The 14,363-nt window shown below is 50.7% G+C and overlaps 1 long non-coding RNA gene across 1 annotated transcript; it reads right to left on the bottom strand.

Annotated features, from left to right (window-relative positions):
* Nucleotides 1–1,392: 1,392 nt before the first annotated feature.
* On the bottom strand, nt 1,393–5,457 carry LOC137162929 (uncharacterized). Its single transcript, XR_010922575.1, has 3 exons — nt 4,640–5,457; nt 1,854–4,522; nt 1,393–1,736 (listed from the first exon to the last, which is right to left on the bottom strand). It is a non-coding gene; the product is annotated as an uncharacterized lncRNA (long non-coding RNA).
* Nucleotides 5,458–14,363: the final 8,906 nt, after the last annotated feature.

Raw genomic sequence — 14,363 nt, 5'->3', positions numbered from 1 at the left:
ACTCTGGGCTCCTTTTCATTTCCCCTTCAAGAACAGAGGCCCCAGGGCTCCTTCCCTAGCCCCTGTTCTTGGACGCACATCACTCCTTTCCTTTGAGTTGCTAGAAGGAGAGAGAGAGAAAGAGGTGCAGCGGCTTTAGTGTGGGCTCAGTGGACACCGTGCTTACAAGGTAAAATCAGATTAAACGGACGAGGTACTTGCCCCTCCTTGAAATTACCCCAACTCCTAGTTTTCAGCACCAGTCCGTGGCGGGTGGCAGGAGAGCTTGCAACCGAAGTCAGGGCCAGCTGGATGTGGAGTACGCCAGGCTTCGACTTGGATGAATGTGTGAGGAGGGAACGGGCAAAGGACAGCTAGGAGGCCAAACCCTTATCGGACTCAAGAGGCTGGACTGAAATGGGAGTGTAATCCAGGGAAAGGCCCGTGCCCTAGTTAGAGGGAGCTCACTTTGGATGTTGGCGATATCTTGGCTTTTTTGCAAAGAAGATGGAATTTTTCACGGCCTCCACCATCCCCTTACAGCCGCCCCTTCGCCACACCATGTTACAGGTGACTCGGCCAGGAAATACACGGGTCACAAATAAGATTTCACTTCAACGGCCCCAAAAGCCAAGTCGAAAGAATTCGAGGCCAATCTGCTGGGATTAAAGGCAAGAGACTCTGAACCCTTCTTAAAGGGTGGTCATTCTGCCACAGGCACAAAAAGGCTCCTCCAGTTGAAGGATGGGAGCGATAAGACCTTCCACCCTGCTTACAGGGCAGTCATTTGGCCTGGCATTTCAAGGTGACCCGTGGCTTAATAAGTCTGGCAAAAGAGACCCAAACCCTGCTTACAGGGTGGTCCTTAAGCCAAGGGCATTGCCATGGGCCAGAACTAAGAGCGCTGGAAAGGAGAGACCTCCATTCCCTCAGGAGAGGGGGGTCTGTTTGCCTAGCAAGTGCCAGCGGCCCAAGACACGCTAGAAAGGGGAGACCTGCACCCTCCTTACAGGGGGAGGTCAATGGCACAGAGCATTTTAAAGGCTAGGTCCTAAAGAGTGGAAACCCAGAGAGACCTCAACCCTTCTTAAAGGGTGGTCCCTCAGCCAGAGGCATAAAAAGGCCCCTACTTTAAGCATGAGAGGGAGAAGACCTTACACCCTGCTTACAGGGCAGTCATTTTGCCCGGCATTTGAAAGAGACCCGGGGCTTAATGAGCCTGTCAAAGGAGACCCAAACCCTGCTTACAGGGTGGTCCTTAAGCCAAGGGCATTACAATGGCCGGAGCCAAGAGCGCTGAAAAGGAGGGACCTCCATCCCCTCAGTAGAGGGTGGTCTCTTTGCCCAGCAAGTGTCAGCGGCCCAAGTGTCACACTAGAAAGGGGAGACCTGCACCCTGCTTACAGGGTCAGGTCAAGGGCAGAGGGCATTTTAAAGGCTACGTCCGAAGGAGTAGCAAGTCACAGAGCCCACAACCCTTCTTACAGGGTGGTCTCTCAGCCTCGGGTTCAGAAAGGACCCATAAAGCCTTTCGCTGGCCAAGGACTGGACCTTGATCCCTGGTTACAGGGAGGTCCTTTGACCTGGCGACTGGTGGGGGATTAAGTCTATGCGGACAAGTGTCAATCCCAAGCTCCCAATACAGGGAGGGGCATGTGTGCAATGTGTGCAGTGTTGTTTTTCACTGGCCTTTTCTTCTCTCTTCCTGAAGTTTCTTTGCCTCTTCACTCATCTTGTCCATTTCTTCCTTTGAGTTGCTAGAAGGAGAGAGAGAGAAAGAGGTGCAGCGGCTTTAGTGTGGGCTCAGTGGACACCGTGCTTACAAGGTAAAATCAGATTAAACGGACGAGGTACTTGCCCCTCCTTGAAATTACCCCAACTCCTAGTTTTCAGCACCAGTCCGTGGCGGGTGGCAGGAGAGCTTGCAACCGAAGTCAGGGCCAGCTGGATGTGGAGTACGCCAGGCTTCGACTTGGATGAATGTGTGAGGAGGGAACGGGCAAAGGACAGCTAGGAGGCCAAACCCTTATCGGACTCAAGAGGCTGGACTGAAATGGGAGTGTAATCCAGGGAAAGGCCCGTGCCCTAGTTAGAGGGAGCTCACTTTGGATGTTGGCGATATCTTGGCTTTTTTTTGCAAAGAAGATGGAATTTTTCACGGCCTCCACCATCCCCTTACAGCCGCCCCTTCGCCACACCATGTTACAGGTGACTCGGCCAGGAAATACACGGGTCACAAATAAGATTTCACTTCAAAGGCCCCAAAAGCCAAGTCGAAAGAATTCGAGGCCAATCTGCTGGGATTAAAGGCAAGAGACTCTGAACCCTTCTTAAAGGGTGGTCATTCTGCCACAGGCACAAAAAGGCTCCTCCAGTTGAAGGATGGGAGCGATAAGACCTTCCACCCTGCTTACAGGGCAGTCATTTGGCCTGGCATTTCAAGGTGACCCGTGGCTTAATAAGTCTGGCAAAAGAGACCCAAACCCTGCTTACAGGGTGGTCCTTAAGCCAAGGGCATTGCCATGGGCCAGAACCAAGAGCGCTGGAAAGGAGAGACCTCCATTCCCTCAGGAGAGGGGGGTCTCTTTGCCCAGGCAAGTCATTTGGGCATTAAGAGGGCCAATTTAGAGAGGAGAAAAAGGAAAGAGACCAGAACCCTGAGTACAGGGCGGTCACCCATTCTTTACAAAATACTCCTCCTTTAAAGAAGGGGGAAAAGTCCCCAATTTGGAAAGAGCTGGATAGGAACAGGTAAGTGAGGAATCCTGCTGACTCTCCCATTACCATTCAATTCTCCATCCTCAGCGACACCCTTCCCTCCTTTCTACCCCACCAAGAAAATGACAACTCTGTGCCCCTGAAACTTGACCAAAAAAGACACCCCTTCCAGGTGACACATTCCTGTTAATAGTGTTAGGTGCACCCACGTGCAGGATCTGAATACCACAACATGGACCTACACCACCTGAGCCTCAACACATTTCAGAAAGGACAGTCACATCAAACATAGCCCGAGGAATATCCTCGGTCTATCAGCAAAGAGACAAAAGGCCTGGAATTCGGACACAACACACGCAGCTCTCCGAATCTACGTCCAACAGCGTCTGCCTTGTTCACAATAAAACAAGGGGTCAAAGCTGAGGTTGGTAGGGCAGAGTAAAGAGGGCAGGGCAAGAGGAAAGGAGGAAGGATTACGTGGCAGAGAGGATCTGAAAGCAGCCCCCACCTCACCTGTTCCTTTCCAGAGTTTGTGAGATTTGGATCGTGGGCGATTTCTTGCCTTTTTGGAAAAAAGGGTCGAATTTTTCACGGCCTCCACCATCCCCTTACAGCCGCCCCTTCGCCACGCCATGTTCCATGTGACCCGCACAGGAAATACACAGGTCACAAATAAGATTTCACTTCAAAGCCCAAAAAAGCCAAGTAGAAATCATTGCAGGGGAATTTACGGTGACCAAGAGAAATAGAATCTCAACCCTTCTACAAGGGTGGTCACTCAGCCACAGGCACAAAAAGGCCCCCGAGTTGAAGAATGAGAGCGATAAGACCTTACACCCTGCTTACAGGGCAGTCATTTGGCCTGGCATGTCCAAGTGACCTGTGGCTAGATAAGCATGGAAAAGGAGACCCAAACCCTGCTTACAGGGTGGTCCTTAAGCCAGGACAACCACCATGGGCCAGAGCCAGAAGCGCAGAAAAGGACAGACCTCCATTCCCTCAGGAGAGGGGGGTCTCTTTGCCCAGCAAGTGCCAGCGGCCCAAGACACGCTAGAAAGGGGAGACCTGCACCCTGCTTACAGGGGGAGGTCAATGGCACAGATCATTTTAAAGGCTCGGTCCTAAAGAGTGGAAACCCAGAGAGACCTCAACCCTTCTTAAAGGGTGGTCCCTCAGCCAGAGGCATAAAAAGGCCCCTACTTTAAGCATGAGAGGGAGAAGACCTTACACCCTGCTTACAGGGCAGTCATTTTGCCCGGCATTTGAAAGAGACCCGGGGCTTAATGAGCCTGTCAAAGGAGACCCAAACCCTGCTTACAGGGTGGTCCTTAAGCCAAGGGCATTACAATGGCCGGAGCCAAGAGCGCTGAAAAGGAGGGACCTCCATCCCCTCAGTAGAGGGTGGTCCCTTTGCCCAGCAAGTGTCAGCGGCCCAAGACACACTAGAAAGGGGAGACCTGCACCCTGCTTACAGGGTCAGGTCAAGGGCAGAGGGCATTTTAAAGGCTACGTCCGAAGGAGTAGCAAGTCACAGAGCCCACAACCCTTCTTACAGGGTGGTCTCTCAGCCTCGGGTTCAGAAAGGACCCATAAAGCCTTTCGCTGGCCAAGGACTGGACCTTGATCCCTGGTTACAGGGAGGTCCTTTGACCTGGCGACTGGTGGGGGATTAAGTCTATGCGGACAAGTGTCAATCCCAAGCTCCCAATACAGGGAGGGGCATGTGTGCAATGTGTGCAGTGTTGTTTTTCACTGGCCTTTTCTTCTCTCTTCCTGAAGTTTCTTTGCCTCTTCACTCATCTTGTCCATTTCTTCCTTTGAGTTGCTAGAAGGAGAGAGAGAGAAAGAGGTGCAGCGGCTTTAGTGTGGGCTCAGTGGACACCGTGCTTACAAGGTAAAATCAGATTAAACGGACGAGGTACTTGCCCCTCCTTGAAATTACCCCAACTCCTAGTTTTCAGCACCAGTCCGTGGCGGGTGGCAGGAGAGCTTGCAACCGAAGTCAGGGCCAGCTGGATGTGGAGTACGCCAGGCTTCGACTTGGATGAATGTGTGAGGAGGGAACGGGCAAAGGACAGCTAGGAGGCCAAACCCTTATCGGACTCAAGAGGCTGGACTGAAATGGGAGTGTAATCCAGGGAAAGGCCCGTGCCCTAGTTAGAGGGAGCTCACTTTGGATGTTGGCGATATCTTGGCTTTTTTGCAAAGAAGATGGAATTTTTCACGGCCTCCACCATCCCCTTACAGCCGCCCCTTCGCCACACCATGTTACAGGTGACTCGGCCAGGAAATACACGGGTCACAAATAAGATTTCACTTCAACGGCCCCAAAAGCCAAGTCGAAAGAATTCGAGGCCAATCTGCTGGGATTAAAGGCAAGAGACTCTGAACCCTTCTTAAAGGGTGGTCATTCTGCCACAGGCACAAAAAGGCTCCTCCAGTTGAAGGATGGGAGCGATAAGACCTTCCACCCTGCTTACAGGGCAGTCATTTGGCCTGGCATTTCAAGGTGACCCGTGGCTTAATAAGTCTGGCAAAAGAGACCCAAACCCTGCTTACAGGGTGGTCCTTAAGCCAAGGGCATTGCCATGGGCCAGAACTAAGAGCGCTGGAAAGGAGAGACCTCCATTCCCTCAGGAGAGGGGGGTCTGTTTGCCTAGCAAGTGCCAGCGGCCCAAGACACGCTAGAAAGGGGAGACCTGCACCCTCCTTACAGGGGGAGGTCAATGGCACAGAGCATTTTAAAGGCTAGGTCCTAAAGAGTGGAAACCCAGAGAGACCTCAACCCTTCTTAAAGGGTGGTCCTCAGCCAGAGGCATAAAAAGGCCCCTACTTTAAGCATGAGAGGGAGAAGACCTTACACCCTGCTTACAGGGCAGTCATTTTGCCCGGCATTTGAAAGAGACCCGGGGCTTAATGAGCCTGTCAAAGGAGACCCAAACCCTGCTTACAGGGTGGTCCTTAAGCCAAGGGCATTACAATGGCCGGAGCCAAGAGCGCTGAAAAGGAGGGACCTCCATCCCCTCAGTAGAGGGTGGTCTCTTTGCCCAGCAAGTGTCAGCGGCCCAAGACACGCTAGAAAGGGGAGACCTGCACCCTGCTTACAGGGTCAGGTCAAGGGCAGAGGGCATTTTAAAGGCTACGTCCGAAGGAGTAGCAAGTCACAGAGCCCACAACCCTTCTTACAGGGTGGTCTCTCAGCCTCGGGTTCAGAAAGGACCCATAAAGCCTTTCGCTGGCCAAGGACTGGACCTTGATCCCTGGTTACAGGGAGGTCCTTTGACCTGGCGACTGGTGGGGGATTAAGTCTATGCGGACAAGTGTCAATCCCAAGCTCCCAATACAGGGAGGGGCATGTGTGCAATGTGTGCAGTGTTGTTTTTCACTGGCCTTTTCTTCTCTCTTCCTGAAGTTTCTTTGCCTCTTCACTCATCTTGTCCATTTCTTCCTTTGAGTTGCTAGAAGGAGAGAGAGAGAAAGAGGTGCAGCGGCTTTAGTGTGGGCTCAGTGGACACCGTGCTTACAAGGTAAAATCAGATTAAACGGACGAGGTACTTGCCCCTCCTTGAAATTACCCCAACTCCTAGTTTTCAGCACCAGTCCGTGGCGGGTGGCAGGAGAGCTTGCAACCGAAGTCAGGGCCAGCTGGATGTGGAGCACACCAGGCTTCGACTTGGATGAATGTGTGAGGAGGGAACGGGCAAAGGACAGCTAGGAGGCCAAACCCTTATCGGACTCAAGAGGCTGGACTGAAATGGGAGTGTAATCCAGGGAAAGGCCCGTGCCCTAGTTAGAGGGAGCTCACTTTGGATGTTGGCGATATCTTGGCTTTTTTTTGCAAAGAAGATGGAATTTTTCACGGCCTCCACCATCCCCTTACAGCCGCCCCTTCGCCACACCATGTTACAGGTGACTCGGCCAGGAAATACACGGGTCACAAATAAGATTTCACTTCAAAGGCCCCAAAAGCCAAGTCGAAAGAATTCGAGGCCAATCTGCTGGGATTAAAGGCAAGAGACTCTGAACCCTTCTTAAAGGGTGGTCATTCTGCCACAGGCACAAAAAGGCTCCTCCAGTTGAAGGATGGGAGCGATAAGACCTTCCACCCTGCTTACAGGGCAGTCATTTGGCCTGGCATTTCAAGGTGACCCGTGGCTTAATAAGTCTGGCAAAAGAGACCCAAACCCTGCTTACAGGGTGGTCCTTAAGCCAAGGGCATTGCCATGGGCCAGAACCAAGAGCGCTGGAAAGGAGAGACCTCCATTCCCTCAGGAGAGGGGGGTCTCTTTGCCCAGGCAAGTCATTTGGGCATTAAGAGGGCCAATTTAGAGAGGAGAAAAAGGAAAGAGACCAGAACCCTGAGTACAGGGCGGTCACCCATTCTTTACAAAATACTCCTCCTTTAAAGAAGGGGGAAAAGTCCCCAATTTGGAAAGAGCTGGATAGGAACAGGTAAGTGAGGAATCCTGCTGACTCTCCCATTACCATTCAATTCTCCATCCTCAGCGACACCCTTCCCTCCTTTCTACCCCACCAAGAAAATGACAACTCTGTGCCCCTGAAACTTGACCAAAAAAGACACCCCTTCCAGGTGACACATTCCTGTTAATAGTGTTAGGTGCACCCACGTGCAGGATCTGAATACCACAACATGGACCTACACCACCTGAGCCTCAACACATTTCAGAAAGGACAGTCACATCAAACATAGCCCGAGGAATATCCTCGGTCTATCAGCAAAGAGACAAAAGGCCTGGAATTCGGACACAACACACGCAGCTCTCCGAATCTACGTCCAACAGCGTCTGCCTTGTTCACAATAAAACAAGGGGTCAAAGCTGAGGTTGGTAGGGCAGAGTAAAGAGGGCAGGGCAAGAGGAAAGGAGGAAGGATTACGTGGCAGAGAGGATCTGAAAGCAGCCCCCACCTCACCTGTTCCTTTCCAGAGTTTGTGAGATTTGGATCGTGGGCGATTTCTTGCCTTTTTGGAAAAAAGGGTCGAATTTTTCACGGCCTCCACCATCCCCTTACAGCCGCCCCTTCGCCACGCCATGTTCCATGTGACCCGCACAGGAAATACACAGGTCACAAATAAGATTTCACTTCAAAGCCCAAAAAAGCCAAGTAGAAATCATTGCAGGGGAATTTACGGTGACCAAGAGAAATAGAATCTCAACCCTTCTACAAGGGTGGTCACTCAGCCACAGGCACAAAAAGGCCCCCGAGTTGAAGAATGAGAGCGATAAGACCTTACACCCTGCTTACAGGGCAGTCATTTGGCCTGGCATGTCCAAGTGACCTGTGGCTAGATAAGCATGGAAAAGGAGACCCAAACCCTGCTTACAGGGTGGTCCTTAAGCCAGGGCAACCACCATGGGCCAGAGCCAGAAGCGCAGAAAAGGACAGACCTCCATTCCCTCAGGAGAGGGGGTCTCTTTGCCCAGCAAGTGCCAGCGGCCCAAGACACGCTAGAAAGGGGAGACCTGCACCCTGCTTACAGGGGGAGGTCAATGGCACAGAGCATTTTAAAGGCTCGGTCCTAAAGAGTGGAAACCCAGAGAGACCTCAACCCTTCTTAAAGGGTGGTCCCTCAGCCAGAGGCATAAAAAGGCCCCTACTTTAAGCATGAGAGGGAGAAGACCTTACACCCTGCTTACAGGGCAGTCATTTTGCCCGGCATTTGAAAGAGACCCGGGGCTTAATGAGCCTGTCAAAGGAGACCCAAACCCTGCTTACAGGGTGGTCCTTAAGCCAAGGGCATTACAATGGCCGGAGCCAAGAGCGCTGAAAAGGAGGGACCTCCATCCCCTCAGTAGAGGGTGGTCTCTTTGCCCAGCAAGTGTCAGCGGCCCAAGACACGCTAGAAAGGGGAGACCTGCACCCTGCTTACAGGGTCAGGTCAAGGGCAGAGGGCATTTTAAAGGCTACGTCCGAAGGAGTAGCAAGTCACAGAGCCCACAACCCTTCTTACAGGGTGGTCTCTCAGCCTCGGGTTCAGAAAGGACCCATAAAGCCTTTCGCTGGCCAAGGACTGGACCTTGATCCCTGGTTACAGGGAGGTCCTTTGACCTGGCGACTGGTGGGGGATTAAGTCTATGCGGACAAGTGTCAATCCCAAGTTCTCCCACATAGCTGAATACAGGGAGGGGCATGTGTGCAATGTGTGCAGTGTTGTTTTTCACTGGCCTTTTCTTCTCTCTTCCTGAAGTTTAGCCTGAGCTGCCTCACAGCTTTCCTGCCCTGCGCCTCCTGCTAGTCAGCAAGAGCCACTTCAGGCCTTTCCTGCCAAACGCCCCCTGCCCGTCAGCGCCATCTGCCTCTGGACTTTTCTTTCCAGTCAGCACCTTTCTCCTGTCAGAATGAGCCACCTCAGGGCTTTCCCGCCCAATAGCTCCTGCCCAGTCACTGCCAGTCACCTCAGCTTTCCCGCTCAGCACCTCTGCCCTGTCAGCACAAGTTACCTCAGGCTTTCCCTCCCAGCAGCGTCTGCCTAGTCAGTGTGAGCTGCCTCTGGGCTCCCCTGCCCTGCACCTGCACTGTCCTGTCAGCCTGAGGCACCTCAGTGGGTTTCCCACCCAGTCACTTCTGCTCAGTCAGTGCGAGCCAGCTCTGGGCTTCCCTTTCCAGACAGCGCGAACTGCCTCTAGGCTTCTCATGCCCAGCACTTCTTGCCAGTCAACCCAAACCACTGGAGGGATTTTTTCACTCAGCACCTCTGTCTAGTCAGTGCGAGCCAATTCAGCAGTTTTCCCGCCCAGTCAGTGCGAGCCAGCTCTGGGCATCCCTTTCCCACTCAGCACCTCTGTCCTGTCAGCTTGAGCCACTTCTGGGCTTTTCTGCTCAGCACCTGTACCTGCCACATCATCTGCCTCTGGACTTTTCTTTCCAGTCAGCACCTTTCTCCTGTCAGCATGAGCCACCTCAGGGCTTTCCCGCCCAACTGCTCCTGCCCAGTCACTGCCAGTCACCTCAGCTTTCCCGCTCCACACCTCCGCCCTGTCAGCATGAGCCACCTCTGGCTTTTCCCGCCCAGCGCCTGCTGGCCAATCAGCACGAGCCGCCTCCGGGCTTTCCCGCTCAGCACCTTTCTCCTGTCAGCCTGAGCCACCTCAGGGCTTTCCCGCCCAATAGCTCCTGCCCAGTCACTGCCAGTCACCTCTGAGCTTTCCCGCTCAGCACCTCTGCCCTGTCAGCACAAGTTACCTCAGGCTTTCCCTCCCAGCAGCGTCTGCCTAGTCAGTGTGAGCTGCCTCTGGGCTCCCCTGCCCTGCACCTGCACTGTCCTGTCAGCCTGAGGCACCTCAGTGGGTTTCCCACCCAGTCACTTCTGCTCAGTCAGTGCGAGCCAGCTCTGGGCTTCCCTTTCCAGACAGCGCGAACTGCCTCTAGGCTTCTCATGCCCAGCACTTCTTGCCAGTCAACCCAAACCACTGGAGGGATTTTTTCACTCAGCACCTCCTGTCTAGTCAGTGCGAGCCAATTCAGCAGTTTTCCCGCCCAGTCAGTGCGAGCCAGCTCTGGGCATCCCTTTCCCGCTCAGCACCTCTGTCCTGTCAGCTTGAGCCACTTCTGGGCTTTTCTGCTCAGCACCTGTACCTGCCACATCATCTGCCTCTGGACTTTTCTTTCCAGTCAGCACCTTTCTCCTGTCAGCATGAGCCGCCTCAGGGCTTTCCCGCCCAACTGCTCCTGCCCAGTCACTGCCAGTCACCTCAGCTTTCCCGCTCCACACCTCCGCCCTGTCAGCATGAGCCACCTCTGGCTTTTCCCGCCCAGCGCCTGCTGGCCAATCAGCACGAGCCACCTCCGGGCTTTCCCGCTCAGCACCTCTGCCCTGTCAGCCTGAGCCACCTCAGGGCTTTCCCGCCCAGTTGCTTCTGCCCAGGGCCGTTTTAAGACCTTCGTAGGCCCTAGGCACACTTGCTTTCGTAGGCCCCCCCGACTGAAATAACTAATTTGATTTTAAACTATTAATAAGTAGTTTTTTAAATAAAAATAAAAAATTATGTATTAACATTTTTTTTGTAGGCCCTGAAAGTTTTGTAGGCCCTAGGCACTGTGCCTAATGGATAATATGGCCCTGCTTCTGCCCAGTCACTGCGAGTCACCTCTGAGCTTTCCCACTCCGCACCTCTGCCCTGTCACCATGAGCCACCTCTGGGCTTTCCTGTTCAGCCCCTTTGCCTGTCAGCGCCAGCCGCCTCTGGGTTTTCCCGCCCTGCGCCTTCTGCCTTGTCAGCATGAACTGCCTCCAGGCCTTCCCGCCCAGTGCCTGCTGTCCAGTCAGTGTGAGGCGCCTCTGGGCTTTCCTGCCCAGCTCATATCTAAAATAGAGATTCCCTTTGGAACAGAGGCTGGGACTCTTTAGATAGCCCCCAGCACTAGGTAGACAGGAAATAAACAGTAATAATCTGGAGTCACCCTGAATGGGGGTCACCCCTACATGATGCGGGGGAGGCGGAAAGGAAATGAGGGTCACCTCGTTGCACCCCCATTGCTCACACCGGAGAGGGCACAGGGGGGTCTCCCTCAATGCTGAGGAGATGTGTGGGAGTTCACCCCCAGTCCTGGGGGGCATAGAAGCGGGGGGTCTCTCACGTCTCTTGAGGCTACAGCCCCCCTGGCCCCAGACAGGAGTGCAGTGGTGGCTGCAGGGTCTTTGAGTTCTAGAAGGCTTTAGCAAAGGCCATGTGGCACATGGCACAGCCAGTGAAGTCCAATGGGCCGGTCGGTGTGAGGCAAGCCGCTGCAGGGGTTTTCTCACTCAGCGCCGCCTGTTTAGTCAGCCTGAGCTGCCTCACAGCTTTCCTGCCCAGCACCTCCCGTCCTGTCTGTTTGAGGCCCATGGTGTATGTGGACCTGTTTTTCATTTTCTTTTAATATAATTTATTTTTAAGGGCTGGTCCTCGTGGATCTGTGCATTAATCCCCGCAGAGCAGTACCAGACCCAGAATCCCGTTTATTCCTCCAGGGACTGCTGCCCTCTATTTTGTAGCCGCTGGGTAAAAATATTGCACTCTTAGCATATCCCGGCACAGACAGTGTCCACCAGAGGGCACTGCTGCTCTGGACACATTAGGGGCGGGCAGGTGTCTGTCATATGTGATGTGACCCGCTTAGAATATTGCTCCTGGAATTTAAACTTTAGACCTCGGATAGAGCACCACAGCGCCATCAGCTGGTAGCTTTCAGTTACTAGCAACCCAGGAACCAGATTTCAACCAGCAAGGAAGGAAGGAAGACTATATGATCACAGTGGTCCCTTCTTGCCTTGGAATCTATGAATCAGAATCAGACCCTATGTTTGCAAATTAAAAAATAAAAAGATCACTTCAGAGTCTGTTTTGCATTTTCTTTCTGTATCCAAGGTATCAAACATTTTAATATGCAGCTGTGTTCCAGCTGAACGGCTATACAATATTGGGTTGACAACTAGATTGATGTCATTTACATGTTTGATGGGGAAACCATTATGTTTCATTTTCTCTGCTTTGTCCCTGCATTGTGCACCTCTACAAAGGAGCCATGCTAAATGCTTTTTGTGTTATTGAAACACTTCAGTACTCCAGACTTCCAACAAGATGCATTACATACCTTTTTACCTGGCTGTGTGGTTAGTGATTGTTACCTTTAGCAATCAGCTAACTACACTGCCTGGTAACTAGGCTAATGTACAAGATAGTTCACTTCCAACATCTGCTTTTACTAAGAGCTGGTCTTGCCAGTGAAATATGGCAGACTCTCATACTATTAAGTTGAGGTGATATTTCTTCATAATTCGTAGAAGTTCAGAAAAAATGGGTAGGGTGATACATGCTAAGATGGTGAAGTTGTATTTACAGCATAATACAGCATATGATCTCTAAGCATTTTTAAAAGTATCTGCATGTTTTTAGTTTGTTAAATACATGTTCATATCTTTAAGAGAATTTTTAAAGTCAAATGAACTGGACTTGAATTCTTTGGCCTGTTTTCTTTGCCCTTAGAATGCTTATTTGCCAAATCGTGATACACAAAGAACTGAGTGTTGGGGGTATTTTCAAAAAGCCAGACAAATTAAACACAACAGGTGAAATCCTGGATCCACTGAAGTTAGTGGGAGTTTTGCCACTAACTTCAATGGGGCTAGGAGTTCACCTGACTTCTTCAACAATGCATTCTTTGTTGAACAGCTAACATTTCTAAACATGAAGCTGTAAATGAAAGATGTGATGATTTATTCTGTGACGTGGGCATCAAGAGGTTGTAAGACGTGCTGTTCTCTGTGCTGAGCTGTAGCCGGGAATTCTGCGCCTTGTTTTGATGGCAGTAAAGTTAGTGATTGCAGAGAGATGGATACAATCAGCTAACTACACTGCCTACAAACCAAACACTACTTCTGCAAGGACGGCACTCCAGCTAAACCTAGAAAAAGACAGAAAATTTCCAATAAATATTTGATCACTCATTGAACTTCATTAGATGCTCCTGTAATACAAATAAACAGTTAACAATGACAACTGAAAGATTGGACCATATTCATCCTTGATGTAATGCCACAGAGTCCAAAGAAATGACACTGGAACTGAATTTGCCCCAGGTATTTCCAGCATGAAGTTGACTCACCACAAAGGAGTTAGTGCAAAGACATACAGAATCAGTGAAATATCATAAGGTAAGTGAGGAGAATATACAAAATGGAAATTGGAAACCATAACAACCTGGTTGTACAACAGTTAGTCATGCTGGTGAGTATGAGATAGTCAATGGTTTTTCTCAGGTGAGTAAATGCACCCACAGAGGGAGAAAGCTGCAAAATTTGGATCAAGGTGAATTGTTTGAATGTAAGTAACATCCTACACGGTTTATGGCAAATGAATACTGGACGTCAGAGACTTACTGAGTCCAATTCATCCTCCTTGTAATTCTACCAGAGTCAATGGTGTTACACCCGGGATGGATTTGACCAAATGTATTAGAACTGTGCCACTTCCTGTTAAAAGGTTCTTAGATGATCATAATTGTAATGACAGTACAAACAACAACAACAATAACAATGGTAGAACCTCACCAGTTGTCAATGTCCTGATCCCTAAACCTGATAAGCCCCTCATAGGTCTCCCCCCAGAATGCTGAAGAAGCAGAGATGATGCTTGAAATGGCACTGGGGCCTCAGACTGCTCTGACTTTGTTACTATTACAAACTATACTACAGCCTGTTTCCTAGGAGAGCACGAAGTACCATCCAAAATAATTACAAGTAAATTATGATTATCAAATAAATGAACAAACTCCATGCAAAGTGAACGTAGCGCAGTGCCTTTGTTTGTTCTCGCCCCTTGCACTCCTTCCTGCTTATTCATTTCGTTTGCTTGCTAATTTCTATGATTATGTAATTTACGTCTCCTAGTCTTTAATGCAAATTCTATTTTGCTATTAATTTGTGTCTTCTACCCAATTAAACACCACGTTTGAAATTGTAATAGGCTATACCTTATGCCTCAGAAAGATGTATACAATTAATAATACGATAAAATATTTTATTCGGGTTTACCTGACTCTTCTTCATTTTGCAATGAGACAGACCCAGTAAGAGTTACACTATAGATGAATCTGGCCCACAAAAGAGTAATGTTTTACAAGATATGCCTCATAAATGCCTCAGCCTCAAAAGTGCGTAAAACAAA

Source organism: Emydura macquarii, unplaced genomic scaffold, assembly GCF_026122565.2.
Source record: "Emydura macquarii macquarii isolate MOO-44397 ecotype Brisbane River unplaced genomic scaffold, CSIRO-AGI_Emac_v2 contig_312, whole genome shotgun sequence".
NCBI classification, from domain to species: Eukaryota; Metazoa; Chordata; order Testudines; family Chelidae; genus Emydura; species Emydura macquarii.
The sequence above is the reverse complement of the archived record's forward strand: the minus strand, read 5'-3'. Positions and strand labels throughout refer to the sequence as shown.